This window comes from Sinocyclocheilus rhinocerous, unplaced genomic scaffold (assembly GCF_001515625.1).
Source record: "Sinocyclocheilus rhinocerous isolate Xijiao unplaced genomic scaffold, SAMN03320098_v1.1 scaffold1533, whole genome shotgun sequence".
Taxonomy (NCBI): Eukaryota; Metazoa; Chordata; class Actinopteri; order Cypriniformes; family Cyprinidae; genus Sinocyclocheilus; species Sinocyclocheilus rhinocerous.
The window spans coordinates 104,416-118,048 of record NW_015656115.1 but is presented as its reverse complement, the minus strand read 5'-3'; the positions used below and the strand labels follow the sequence as shown (position 1 = coordinate 118,048).

Below are 13,633 nucleotides of genomic sequence, written 5' to 3'. Positions count from 1 at the left end.
TGCCCCAAACCCCCCCACCCCCCTTGGACCGCGGGGCCCAAGTGATTATGCTGTTCAGGGGGCCCACAAACCGCAGCAGCGCCCCTGAGCGTGACCCAATGTAAGTTAGGGCAAGATTTGTTTTTAAGCTATTTTATCAAAACTACGGAAGTGTGTTGAAAATATTACGAAGACATCCACAACTCTTTTTGATAGAAGAAACTATTCCATAAGAGATTATTATAATCCTCCTGTCTTCTTGTAAAGCCCTCGAGTAAAATATCACGCTGCATCAAGGTTTACAGAGCAATGTCTTTGTGGAAAGTCTGAATTAGTCGAAGAAGATGTAAACGCTACTAAAACAACAAGAGCTGGAAACAACAAAACTGGATATACGCGACAGCTCTCCAGGTATCCACATTTTTACACGAGCTTTCAAAACAGGCATGGTGTGCTTGTGCGGAACGCTTTCGTTAATGGTCAATGACCGTTCAGAAAGATGACACATAAGTGTGCTTGAACATGACACTAAAGTTGTAAATATAATATTACTTTTAAGTGTTAGGTTAAGTGTTATAATCCTCCTGTCTTCTTGTAAAGCCCTCGAGTAAAATATGTTTGAGTTTTTCACGCTGCATCAAGGTTTACAGAGCAATGTCTTTGTGGAAAGATGAAAAATTTTATCACACAAAGCATGAGAAAAACAATGGAAGAGTGATGACAGAGGGCATACAGTTCATGTTTGAAACCAAATTCCTGTCTGAGAGTGGATTGTGCATATGAGAACATGAAATTGTTGTGTTGTTGTGTAATATAGTAGGAAATATTTCCAGCGCTCAGGGCATTTGTTCCAGGGAACTGAGTTCATCCGTGACAGGTCAGAGAACTGTTCCAATTACTGTCTTTCTCCCTTACATACTTATACCCAAGTATTCACATAGAGTATTTGGACATGTAAATATGTCTGAATTATATTGCTGTTTATTTCATCAGATCACAAAATATCAAAACAAGTGGTATCTGCAAACAACTGAGCTAACTTTACTTTTTTTTGCTGTTTTTGCAATGACTTTTAACTAGTCATAATGACCATCGTTTAAAAGAATTTTCTCCCTCTCTCTCTTTTTAAAGAAATAATTTTTTTGCAAGTGCATCAAATTGGTCAAAAGTGACATTAAAGACATTTATAATGTTATAAAAGAAATGCTGTTCTTTTGAACTATCATCAAAGAATCCTGAGAAAAAACGTATTTTCCACAAGAATTTTAAGAAGCACATCTGCTTTCAACATTGATAATACTTTAATGTTTCTTGAGCAGCAAAGCAGCATATTAGAATGATTTCTGAAGGATCATGTGACACTGAAGACTGCAGTAATAATGCTGAAAATTCAGCTTTGCGTCACAGGAATAAATTACATTTTACAATTTATTCAAATAGAAAACAGTTATTGTAAATTGTAATAATATTTTACAATATTACTGTTTTTTTCAGAATTTTTAATCAAATGCAAATAATTTAATCTTTTTTCGTTATATAAATAAAAACTATCATTTTTTACTCCACAAATCTAAAAACATTGTTGTATCCACACTCTGAAAAAAGATGGTTCTTTAAAGGTTCTTTACATGTAGTACCAGTTCTATTTAGAACCATATTAGCCTCAAGAACCTTTTTTCTCCCCTGAAATGCTTCTTTGTGTTAGAGTTTAGAGTTCTTTATCCCCGCCTTTTTGTCTTTAAATCTGCAACTGCCAAAGCAACCTCATTACTGATTATCTGGAGCTCAACCGTCCAGCTATACAGACTGTCAGCACACTCTCAACAGGTAAATGATTTCATTTTTAAAATGTTGTTTTGCAGTGTGTACTTAGATCATATCACCTTAAACCTTATTATTTATTATTCTCAGATTAGGTCAAGTAAGTCGAGTCTGGCCTTAATTAAGCATTTCAAATTACTTACAACTTGCTCAGAGGACTTCTTTGTGGTTATGTTCTTATTCAAAGTCGTAAAACGCTGTAAATCAAAGCCTTGGTAGGCAGTTTTTGTAATCAATTACAAGTGGCTACATTTCTTTTTAGAATAAATAAAAATGGGAAGACAAATAATACTCAACCACTGAAGTATAAAATACAATACATTTACAATTGCATTTCTTTGATGTTATACAACAATGTTTATACATTTTTTAATGTTTTTTAACTTCCTACTAATCATGTATTTTTCTTTTGTTAGTTTAGTTTATTTATTTATTTATTTATTAATCAAATACATGCGGAGTCACAAAAACATAACAAATCTCACTGTTCCCAAACATTCCCAAACAAGCCTCTGTTTGTGTTTTTTTTTTTTAGCTTGAAAAGTGTGTTTTGTATATATTTTTTAGAATAAACTGTGTTTAATTATGTATGTAAAAGATTTTTTTTTAATTTAATTTGATATTAGGTATTGATCAACAAACATTTTTAAGTGTGACTTAAGTCATTTTAGTGCTGCTATATGTATAAATAACCACACTTTGGAGATGAATAAATTATACAAACAGCATGCAAAGATGACTCAACATGCTACAGGATCTGTACAGTTCTTCTGCTATAAACGAGCTGCAATATTCTTGAAAAAGATGTGTGGGTGATTGACAAGAGTTGTACAGAGGTCAGGACAAATTCTGTCATACAGGACACAGAAAACAGCACAAGACAGCTGGTGAGCACAGCGGGACCCAAAGAGAAGCTGCACAGTGAGTCATTATATTATATAACATTATATATCTCTTATTAATTCTCAGTTGACCTTCTCCTTCTAGGTGTTGTTTAATGAGCTGATTTTTCCAATGGATAAAACTATGGCTGTGCAATATATCAAAATATCGCAAATGTATATATCGCAATATATCGCTACGGCTTACGATATTTGGGGCCATGAACAAAAGACAAAGAGAAAATCACTCACTGCTCTTACCTAAATTACTTTTGTAGCTTAAATAAGAATCAGTGCATATTGCATTCAAAGAGGAAATACTAAGCAGTGTTGTATTTTTCCTTTTTATTATTCTGTTCCTAAACTCATGTTAAAATGATTACACTAATGTTAAAATGACATTTTTATGTAATGCTCGAGTAAAACACATACCGTTCACTTTCATAAGTTGTTGTTGGGGTGCTTTCTTATTAGAATCAGAATCAGAATGAGCTTTATTCACTACTTAAGTGTGCGCAAACACAAGGAATTTGTTGTGGTTTTACAGGAGCTCTTGATACATACATACATACAAATAACCAAATATATATGACACAAGATAGTTATAGAAGATCACAGAACTGACTCAGCAACAGCTGAGTAAAACTGTTTCATCTGAGCATGTGGCACTTTAAGCATTATCGTATCGCATATCGAATATCGCATTATTTAATGAGTTATCGCATTTTTCTTCAATATTGCACAGCCCTAATACCTACACGTCATTCCAGGAGGAGTCTGCTGGAGCTCAGCTCATCGCTCAAGGGCAGAATGGGAACAGAATAGAGAATCCGAAATATGATCTTGGTGACTGTTTAGTATCATCTGGAGACTGATTAGGTGTCTGATTGCATGATTTTGCAAACCCTTTTAAATCCAGTAGTATAATTAGCGAATGCAGTAATTGATCCAGGCGTTCTTTATCATCACTGACTATCATTACTAAAGCAGATTAGGACCTCCTATTCATTTATCTTACTGGTTTGTAGCAGGGAAGGATGAATATTATGTTGCAGGGAGTGCACGTGGAGGAAACGCATTCTTTTTATATGGATTGAAATCAAAAAGATTTAACATTGAAAATTGGAGCCAGAATTGCTAAAGAAATGAATGCTTTTTCAGCAAGGGTGCATTACATTGATCAAAAGTGTGTAAGGTCCACACACTTGGCCCAAGGAAGGTATCCAGTGGTGGATGAAGGTCACTTGCGTGTTCGGTCTTTTCAGCGCGCAGAGTTATTCAATTTAGGTTTAACTCAAATCGGACTCCATTTTATTATCTAATCTGATTCCAGACCATTCTGAGTGAATCCAGTGGAGGGAGCAGATGAAAAGGCACTGATGCATATGTGAGAGAGGCGTTTCCTGCACCACCCCTCTGTGGGGTGTCTTGAAGATGCCCGTGTATTGTCTGTTTCTCAGGAGATCAAAGTATCTGAGTTTCTTTTATCCTTACAAGTGGAAGAGAAACATTTACATTTTTATAATATATTTCTTATTTATCTAAGAATTCTGATTAAATCATACAGGGTAAGTAAATGCCTTAAGAACATTGTGCATTTACTTTTAACCTGTAACATATTTAGATATAAGTGCATGATGATGATAATGCATCAGCCAGTGTGAAATTATTCAGAAGCCATCTCCAACTGGCTAAACTTCAAAAGAATGTATAAATGACTTTTGACATGATTCTTATTAATATTTATACATTTTTTAAGTGTCATTAATGTAAAAAACTGAATCAACTGCTATTTAAATAATTGCTTATAATTGAAGAACCAATGACAGACAAAGCAGAATCGCAGTAAAAGAGATTGATCTGAAAGGGAAATGTATTCTATGACTTATATACAGGCGTATGAATATTCAAATATTTAATTGTCCATATTTTAACTGAAGATATGTAATAATAGCAACACTAATTCAAATTAAATTATTTTAGTTAGCCTGTGGGTTTTAATAAAAAGCAAAGATGTCTAATTCATGTAAAAACTGAATAATAATCCAATTAATTACAATTTAAAAAAATATATTAACACTATAACAACATGCAGCTTGGAGCTTTCTGTGATAATTCTGATGGGCTCATTTTCCCCCAAGGGTCTAATTGTATCTTTTTAGTTCAAATTTTTAAAAAATACAATATATACACAAATCTAAAGACATAAATGTACCCACAAATCCCTCATTAACAAATACACACACACAAAAAATAAAAACTTTGATATTCAACATAATGTAATACATACTTTCCAGAGACAAAAAATTGGATCAATTAACCTCAAAACTGTTTTGATATTTCATGTGATGTGACATGTGGCCAAATATGGTGACCCATATCCCAGTGATTTAAAAAAAAAAAGTGAAAAGTGATGTGACATGTGGCCAAGTATGGTGACCCATACTCTGAATTAGTGCTCTGCATTTATCCCATCCAAAGTGCACACACACAGCAGTGAACACACACACACCGTGAACACACACGCACCCAGAGCAGTGGGCAGCCATTTATGCTGCGGCGCCCGGGGAGCAGTTGGGGGTTCGGTGCCTTGCTCAAGGGCACCTCAGTCGTAGTATTGAAGGTGGGAGAGAGCGCTGTACATTCACTCCCCCCTTCTACAATCCTTGCCGGTATGGGACTCGAAACCGCAACCAAAATAGCATAGGTGTTTATCCAAGGTGTTGAGATTTTATGGGGTCTATGGTCAACTTGTAAACAAACCACTTGTAACCAGATTGAAATGTAAAAAAAAAAATAAAAAATAAAACTCAGACCTGAATCTAAATTGGAGAACAATTTGCGAAATTGCTAAAGAAATTGATACTTTTATTCAGCTAGGACAGATTAAATTGATCAAAAGATGTGTTTCCATTCCTTCCATTGCTTTCTAAAGAAGACAGATGCTTTACTGGTAAAGGTCTGTTGTTTTCCAATCCTGAATGCATTAGCTGAACCTGTCTGAAAATCAAAAACCTGTCAAGAACAACATTTTTCATCCCATTGTTATCAGACAGGTGAATTGACATTGAATGGCAAACAATTTTGCAGATTTCTGCCTCTCCTCATTCACACACATCTGCTCCAACAAAACAGCCCTAAGAAAACAGTAATGCTGCCTTAAGTATGGCCACTAAATCGCTGTATTTGACTCTTTTCAAGATCAAGACCTACAGCTTGTGTAACCAGGATGACCCAAAACACTATCGATCCTGAATGTTCACATCACATTGCCTCATGATCGAGTGTGACTCAACATGAAAAACACTTATTGATTCCTCAGAGGAAGAGAAGCGGTCAAGCTGAACACAGTCTACAGGCGTTTGCAGACATATTTAATGAGGTTTTGCCGGATAACAATGCCAGTGCAAATGTGAGATTTTAATCATTTTAATATGCTTTCAAAAGCGTTGTGCTTATTGTGCTCAACGAAATGTGATGAATGCAGACTGTACTTCTTTCATGGAATGGCTCCATGTTCTTGCAGGTCTGTAGTAATCTTTATAACACACGGGAACATGCTGCTCGCCGCTTTATGAAATTTCTATCACATCTGTCCCTAGGACAATCATCGTTTTTCAAAGTTCCCTTCAGTACTTCAAACTGTTCCTCCGCTCCTGCTTTATTCCACAGGGAACTCAAAATAGTTTCAAATCAGATTATTTTAAGCTCCCCGTGGTAGAAAGTACAATGAAAGAAATGAATTACACAACTCAAAGCCATTGAGGGCAAATCTTGTGGAACATTTTGAAAATTGAACTGTCAGTTCTGTGCACCCAGCTGCTGTGTTTAGTCCACTGAGGATTGTAAAAACTCATTACTAAACTGTGACCAAAATACAAACACTGTGACAGAAGTGAGCTGTATAATGCACATTCTTTCCTAACCTCTGCATTTTGTATAACATTACATTTATATGCTGCTTTTTTGGAACTTCGATTCTTTTGTGTACGATATATACGCTAGTTTCTTAGGCTAGGCTGCATTTATTTGATCAAAAATAGGCTACTAAAAAATACAAACATTTTCAGGGAAGCTGAATTTTCAGCATCATTACTCCAGTCTTCAGTGTCACACGAGCCTTCAGAAATCATTTGAATATGCCGATTTGATATTCAAGAAACATTTCTTATTATTATCACTGTTGAAAACAGTTGTGCTGCTTAATATTTTTGTGGAAATCTTTATTTTTTTCAAGATTCCTCGATGAATACAACTTTCTAAAGTCTAGAATTTATTTGAAATGGAAATTTGTGCAAAAATCATTTTAAAAATATAAAATAAAAATGAGTGTTCCCAAGCTTATAGTATCATTTTTAACATGTCAGAACTTCATAGAATATCTCATTATACAATATTTCATGGTAATATTTTTACACTGTTCAGTTGTAGTGTCTCTACAACAGGTACACAGCAAAAAGAGATGACACACTTTAACACAATAGATGTGTAAGTCATTTTAACACAAATTGTGTCTGGTAATTAAATACTCAAATGTGTGATTTTAAAGAAGCAGATGTAAAAATATTAGCCATTTAACCAATAGTCAAATTTTGACAGAGTACAGAATGCAAGTGCACACAAAGTTCAAGAAACTTGCTCAGTGACTGGTCACTCACTGTACTGTATCATAAATTTAAATAAAATTACATTTATGCATTTAGCAGCAGACGCTTAAAAGCGACTTATAGTGCTTTCAGGCTATACATTTTTTACCAGTATGTGTTTCTTGGGAATTGAACCCATGACCTTTGCGTTGTTAACGCAATGCTCTACCACTGAGCCACAGGAACATATTCTAACATATAACAGTATTCTGTATTCAATTATTCACGCTTGAATCCATAACAATGCTGTTTTTGTGAAAAGCTCATGAAGAGTTAACAGTTAATCAGTACATGGCAAACAATGCATCATGATGGTGAGTGTCCGCGCACTCGTAAAAATGATGTGTTGTGTTGTTTCTTAACACATATCTCTGTTTATATAAGGACTACACATTTTGTGTTGCCTTAAACTCAACTAATGTGTTATTCCTCTTAACGCAGGCATGTTTCGAAACCTTTAAACACTAATGTGTTTTAGTTATAATGTGTCAAATATGTGTTATATGTTATTTTTGATTAATCTGAACAGAACTTAGATCGGTCAGACATAAAATTTTCGTTGGAATAAATGGCACACTGTAAAAAAAAATCAAGTGACAAAAAAAGACATTTAATCTGAAGATCTCAGCAAAGGAGGATTAAACAGTATTACTTTTTTTTTTTTTACTTATTTATTTATTATCAAAAATGAGCCTCTAACACTAGCATTCTCTATTCTTTTTCTATCCTATCCACTTTTCTTTTTATTTATTATTAAAAAAAACTTGCTATGCGTAGGCTAACCGAGACTTGTCACAGCACTTACATATTATTGCTCTTTTGTTGGATTTGATTGCTTCTCATTTGTAAGTCGCTTTGGATAAAAACATCTACTAAATGACTAAGTGTACATGTAAATGTACTGTAAATGAAAACAACAAAAAGAGCTTTACCAGCGAAAAATAAAAGCAAATACAGATTATAACAACATTGCTAATCTTGTGCTGTAGAATTACAGTAATAAAAACCTTTTTAAAACGTCACTATAGAATAAGATATTAAACACTTGCTGAGTTTATCAAAACTATCATCATCATCTGATCATATTTTTCTCATGGTTATTCCTGCTGCTTCAAATGTATAAAATAAGCACATAGTTACAGCAATCAGAGAAAAAGCTGGTAATGCTGTTTGTGGAGTGACAAGCTGCAATGTGATTGGCTGATATTTAACAAATTGTGTTGGACATTTTTGCTTTTTTGCTTAAAAAAATCTTCACAACATGTGTCAGAAAAGAGAAAGAGAAAAGGTAGTTGTCATGAAAACCCTTATCATCTGGTATTTCAGGTAAACTCAGGTTGTTTCTTTAAGATGCACCAGTAATGAACCGTGTCTTCATGATTTTTCATTTCTCAAACTTCTTCCCTTGCTTCCTTCCTTTTCGACCGCCATCACAACTGATGAAACCCTAAAAGAGTGTGTGAATGAAATGTGGTGTGCAGTGAATGTGTAGTTAAACTGTTTGTCTTTCCTCTTCCAAAAACATCCTTGGCTGTGTTCCTCCTGGCACACATTACTGGCAGTGGATTAAACAAAGTAGTCCGTGTGACATCAGTGGTTCAACTGTAAAGTTACGAAGCTACGAGAATACTTTTTGGCGCAAAGAAAACAAAATAACGACTTTATTCCACATTTCGTCTCTACTGCGTCGCTTCTGGACGCGCGTTCACGACAGTATCATGACACGAGCGTGTGGCGGCGCTGACCCAGATCCGGCGTGATGACTTTTTTCGAACAACACGAGGGTGAGTAATTAATGACAGAATTTTCATTTTTAGGTGAACTAAGCCTCTAACCCTTGTGTGACCTTTTGGACATTTTTGTCCTTTTCAGTTTTGTGTTTTTGATAATTTTGCCTGTGTTATTGCCAACTGTATAAATTTTGGGCACAGGTGTGTATTTTTATTGGAATTTTACTATTTCACCCTCATTTCCTTAAATAAATCTATTTTGCACTAGGTACACAAAATAGTTCCTCTCAGGACCTTAAGGACAAAAATATCCCCATTGAAAGCCATTAAAACTGCTATTTTTAATAACAGCGCCATTTAACTGTAAAATTATGCAATTTTTGTTAATAGGCTTTCATTCTGTTGGCAAGGCTTCAAAATTTAATTTTTTACTATTTTTTACCAGATGGTGCCATTTTTTTCAGGGTTGGCCTATAAAGCAAATACTCGCTGTATTGCTAAAAAGTATTCTCGTAGCTTCGTAACTTTACAGTTGAACCACTGATGTCACACGGACTACTTTGTCGATCATCTTGTTACTTTTCTGGACCTTGAACGTGGTAGTTACCTTGCTGTCTATGGGAGGGTCAGAGAGCCCTCAGATTTCATCAAAAATATCTTAAATTGTGTTCCGAAGATGAACGAAGGTCTTACGGATTTCGAACAACACGAGGGTGAGTAATTAATGACAGAATTTTCATTTTTAGGTGAACTAAGCCTCTAACCCTTGTGTGACCTTTTGGACATTTTTGTCCTTTTCAGTTTTGTTTTTTTGATAATTTTGCCTGTGTTATTGCCAACTGCATACATTTTGGCACAGGTGTGTATTTTTATTGGAATTTTACTATTTCACCCTCATTTCCTTAAATAAATCTATTTTGCACTAGGTACACAAAATAGTTCCTCTCAGGACCTTAAGGACAAAAATGTCCCCATTGAAACCCATTAAAACTGCTATTTTTAATCGCAGTGCCATTTAACTGTAAAATTATGCAATTTTTGTTAATAGGCTTTCATTCTGTTGGCAAGGCTTCAAAATTTAATTTTTTACTATTTTTTACCAGATGGTGCCATTTTTTTCAGGGTTGGCCTATAAAGCAAATACTCGCTGTATTGCTGTTTTCTGCTTCTGCATATTATAGAGCCAATTGGATAAATAATGCAGCTAAAATTGTGGGGGTGTGTTGGTATGGATGTCAGAGTGTGGTTTGTATTTGCGTCATAAAAAAAAATTGTGTGTGTGTGCTTGTAATATTTGAGAGAGAAAAACTCTACTGTACTGCAAATCACAAATCCAACCACTGTGTGCACCAGCGGAGTTTAGAAAATTCGGTACTGCACCCAAACAAAATCTTACTGAAAGCTCATTTTTTGAGATATCAACCTCAAATTTGGAACACAACTTGTTTAGATTTATGGCTTTGATTTTCTAGCAGGTTTAGAGTTCAACATGTTTCATAAAATATTGTTCATAACTCATTTTCATAAACTTAAACCTCTATAACTTTAATTTTTGGTTTCACTTTTTAAACTTTTTTTACTTCAACAATAATCTGCCAAGGGTCTTCTTTAAAATGAGACCAAACTTGAGTCTATGCTCCCAAGCTTAAAATTTTTATGACAGTTTTTTGACATGGAAATTTTTGTCTAATATGGACCTATGTGTAACTTTTTTTAATTGACGCACAAGGGTTAAACTCTTAGCCAGAGTCAACAAGGATGGCGTAGGTTTCCAATTACTCAGTGCTTTAATATTCTCACATCTGATTTCATCGTTTCTGAAAGTATTCCTCGCATGCGTGTTCTTTCTGTGTGACTCATAGATCTCTTCCATCTCCACATGGCCCCATTTTCTAATGGAATGCTATTGTTATGCATTTCAAGATGGTGAGACTGTGATCTGTCATCTCCAGACCTGAAATGGAAACTCCGCCACACATAAAAACCACGGTTACTTCTACAACTAAAACCTCCAGTTTGTAGTAGTCAGTACAGCAAAGCACTTCAGAGTGTTGTTTGTTGTTCTGGTGGGAATGGTCGTCTGTAAATCTCCAAGACAATTGACAGGAAATTGCTTGCAGTGCAGCAATCATGGGTATCTCATAGAATAAGAAACTGGGTGCTCATGATTTGAAGAAGGGAAGAAAGACAGGTAGACTGGCACTCTCAAAAGAAAAAAAAATCAGCAAGAGCATCCCATGAGATTTGCCACTGGCACCCTTTGCCTCCTAGTGTTGGTGTCCTTCCAAACCGCAGAAGAATTATTCATGAAAATGTTCATCCACATTCGTCAGAAAGAGCAGTGTTACCTGAGGCATAGGTAAAAGTCATTCTCATTATTTTTACAGCCTCGGTTTGTGACAGATAATCGATAAAGATGCATTGAGAGTCATACTGACATGATTCCCATCCTTATTTTACATGATCGCATTCAGAGGGCATAAGAGTGAAGTGGCCAGAGAGGCATTTAAATTGTTCTCAGGATCTATAGTAGGCATTGAGATCGTTCTTTTGTTTATGTGCTGTTTAAAAAGTAGTTTTCCAGAATAATAAAATCAATAAAATCCACTGATGGTCATAACCTGTTGTGGGATAAGTGTGGATGGAATGATTTATTCATGTGGAAGTTGATAAATTATTGATGTGTGTGGTAATTAATGGACTGCGAGTAGTCGTCACATTTCAAAAGATTATTCATTCGTGACATGTAATTAGATGTGCAGCAGACACATGCAACCATAGACCTGTGCAGGTCATACAGTTACAGAAGTAATTTTATACTATAATATGTGAAGCAGTGCAACTTTAGCAGCAGAAGTACCACCTTATATTTATATGCATATATATATAGAGAGAGAGAGAGCTGGGTGGATTACTTAAAAATTAATAATATAATCAGTAATTAGTAATATAATTAAACTACTTTTAGATTAGTTTTGACCTGTCTTGTTTTTCACATTGATTTAAATAGGATAATCTTGTACCATATTTATGAGTTTAATGAAAAGCTAATAATTAATTAAATCATAATTTAACATTTAATTTAAAACAATTTTAAAATGAATAAACCTACATTTGTTTACCTGCATGTCATGTGACCATAACCAAAGTCAGAAAACCGCGAACATGCAAATGTGGTACTTCATTATTCAAATATTTATTTTAAAATAAGGGGTACTTCAAATAAAAATATATTAGGTGAAAGAGGATCAGATGACAAAAAAAGTTGGTGAATTTGTGCATTTTAATGTGTTTGAACCAGACAAACGCCTTCCAAAGTAATATGTAAAATAACTTACTACACTGTAAAATCCAATAGTTTACCTTACTTAGATTTAATTAGTTATCTTTACTTAGTTGTTATACTTACTAGGTTTTATTAAGTTACAAAAGGCGGGGCATAGAGGAGAAACAATAATGTACAGTATGTGGAAAATAATGTGTTTTTTAACTTTAAACCGCATAAACACATTTCATTACACCAAATACACAAAATAATGTTCTTTTTAGCAGCATCATATGACCCCTTTAATAAATTACAAGAAAATACAATAGGGTCTGTTAACTTAATATTATTTTTAGACTAGGATCCCAGTATAACTGGTTTTCAGCATCAACAAATGCTAAAATACAGAGATTAAAAAAAGCTGTAGCTAAATGCAACATGCAACATGGCAAATCAAAAGATTTTTCACCTATAGGTGCAAAAATGATAGCATTTTTTTTACTTGAATTTCATTAACTAACAAGAACATGACCAATTTAAGTTTATAGGACAACTAAACTATCAATTTAAACAAAAATTTACCGTCAACTACAGACGTTGCATCCATCGATTCCGCCATGTTTCTCACTGACACGCCCCAAACTCGGAAACTCGGGGTTTAAAGAAAATTTCGAGTTTCCCACTTGTAATAACGACTTTAACAATTCAATTTCATTTATTTTCATTAATTGTAACAATAACCATTTTATTTGCTCTTTTTGTTGTGCTGCTACTGACACAAGACAGCAAATAAAATTGTCAAATAAAATCAAGAACTGTAAAACAAAGCAACTGCATAATTTATTCGTGCCGCAATGCACTCTGGGAGTCAGTGAGTAGCATACATAAGTCATGAGTAAACCTAAATGAAAGGATCAAGTACCTCCTACAGTTCTTTTTTAGTTACTAGAACTCTCGTGTAAGTAAACTATACTAACTAAGCATTTGTCAGTACAACATACTATTCCTATTTCACCTTACTTAGTTATTTCAAGGCAATCGGTTTGCATGTTTTTTTTAAGTAAGCCCAACTAATTAGATTGTACAGTGTAAGTGATAAATCAACTACAAATGTGTTCATCAGTAGTTAATGTTAATGTTAATGTTGAAACACTTCTCAAAACTAAAATTATTTTTGTAAATGCAGTGGTCAATTTACAAAATTGACCACTGCATTTAGACCAGTATTGCGCAGACCAGTATTGAAGTGCACAGGAAATAAGCAGCAGTCATATTTAAAGCAGTTTAAATTATTATTGAGTACTACTGTCT

At 34.4% G+C, this 13,633-nt stretch overlaps 1 non-coding gene across 1 annotated transcript; it reads right to left on the bottom strand.

The window, feature by feature from the left end:
* Positions 1-7,443: 7,443 nt before the first annotated feature.
* Positions 7,444-7,513, bottom strand: trnav-aac (transfer RNA valine (anticodon AAC)). The gene has a single exon. It is a non-coding gene; the product is annotated as a tRNA-Val (tRNA).
* Positions 7,514-13,633: the final 6,120 nt, after the last annotated feature.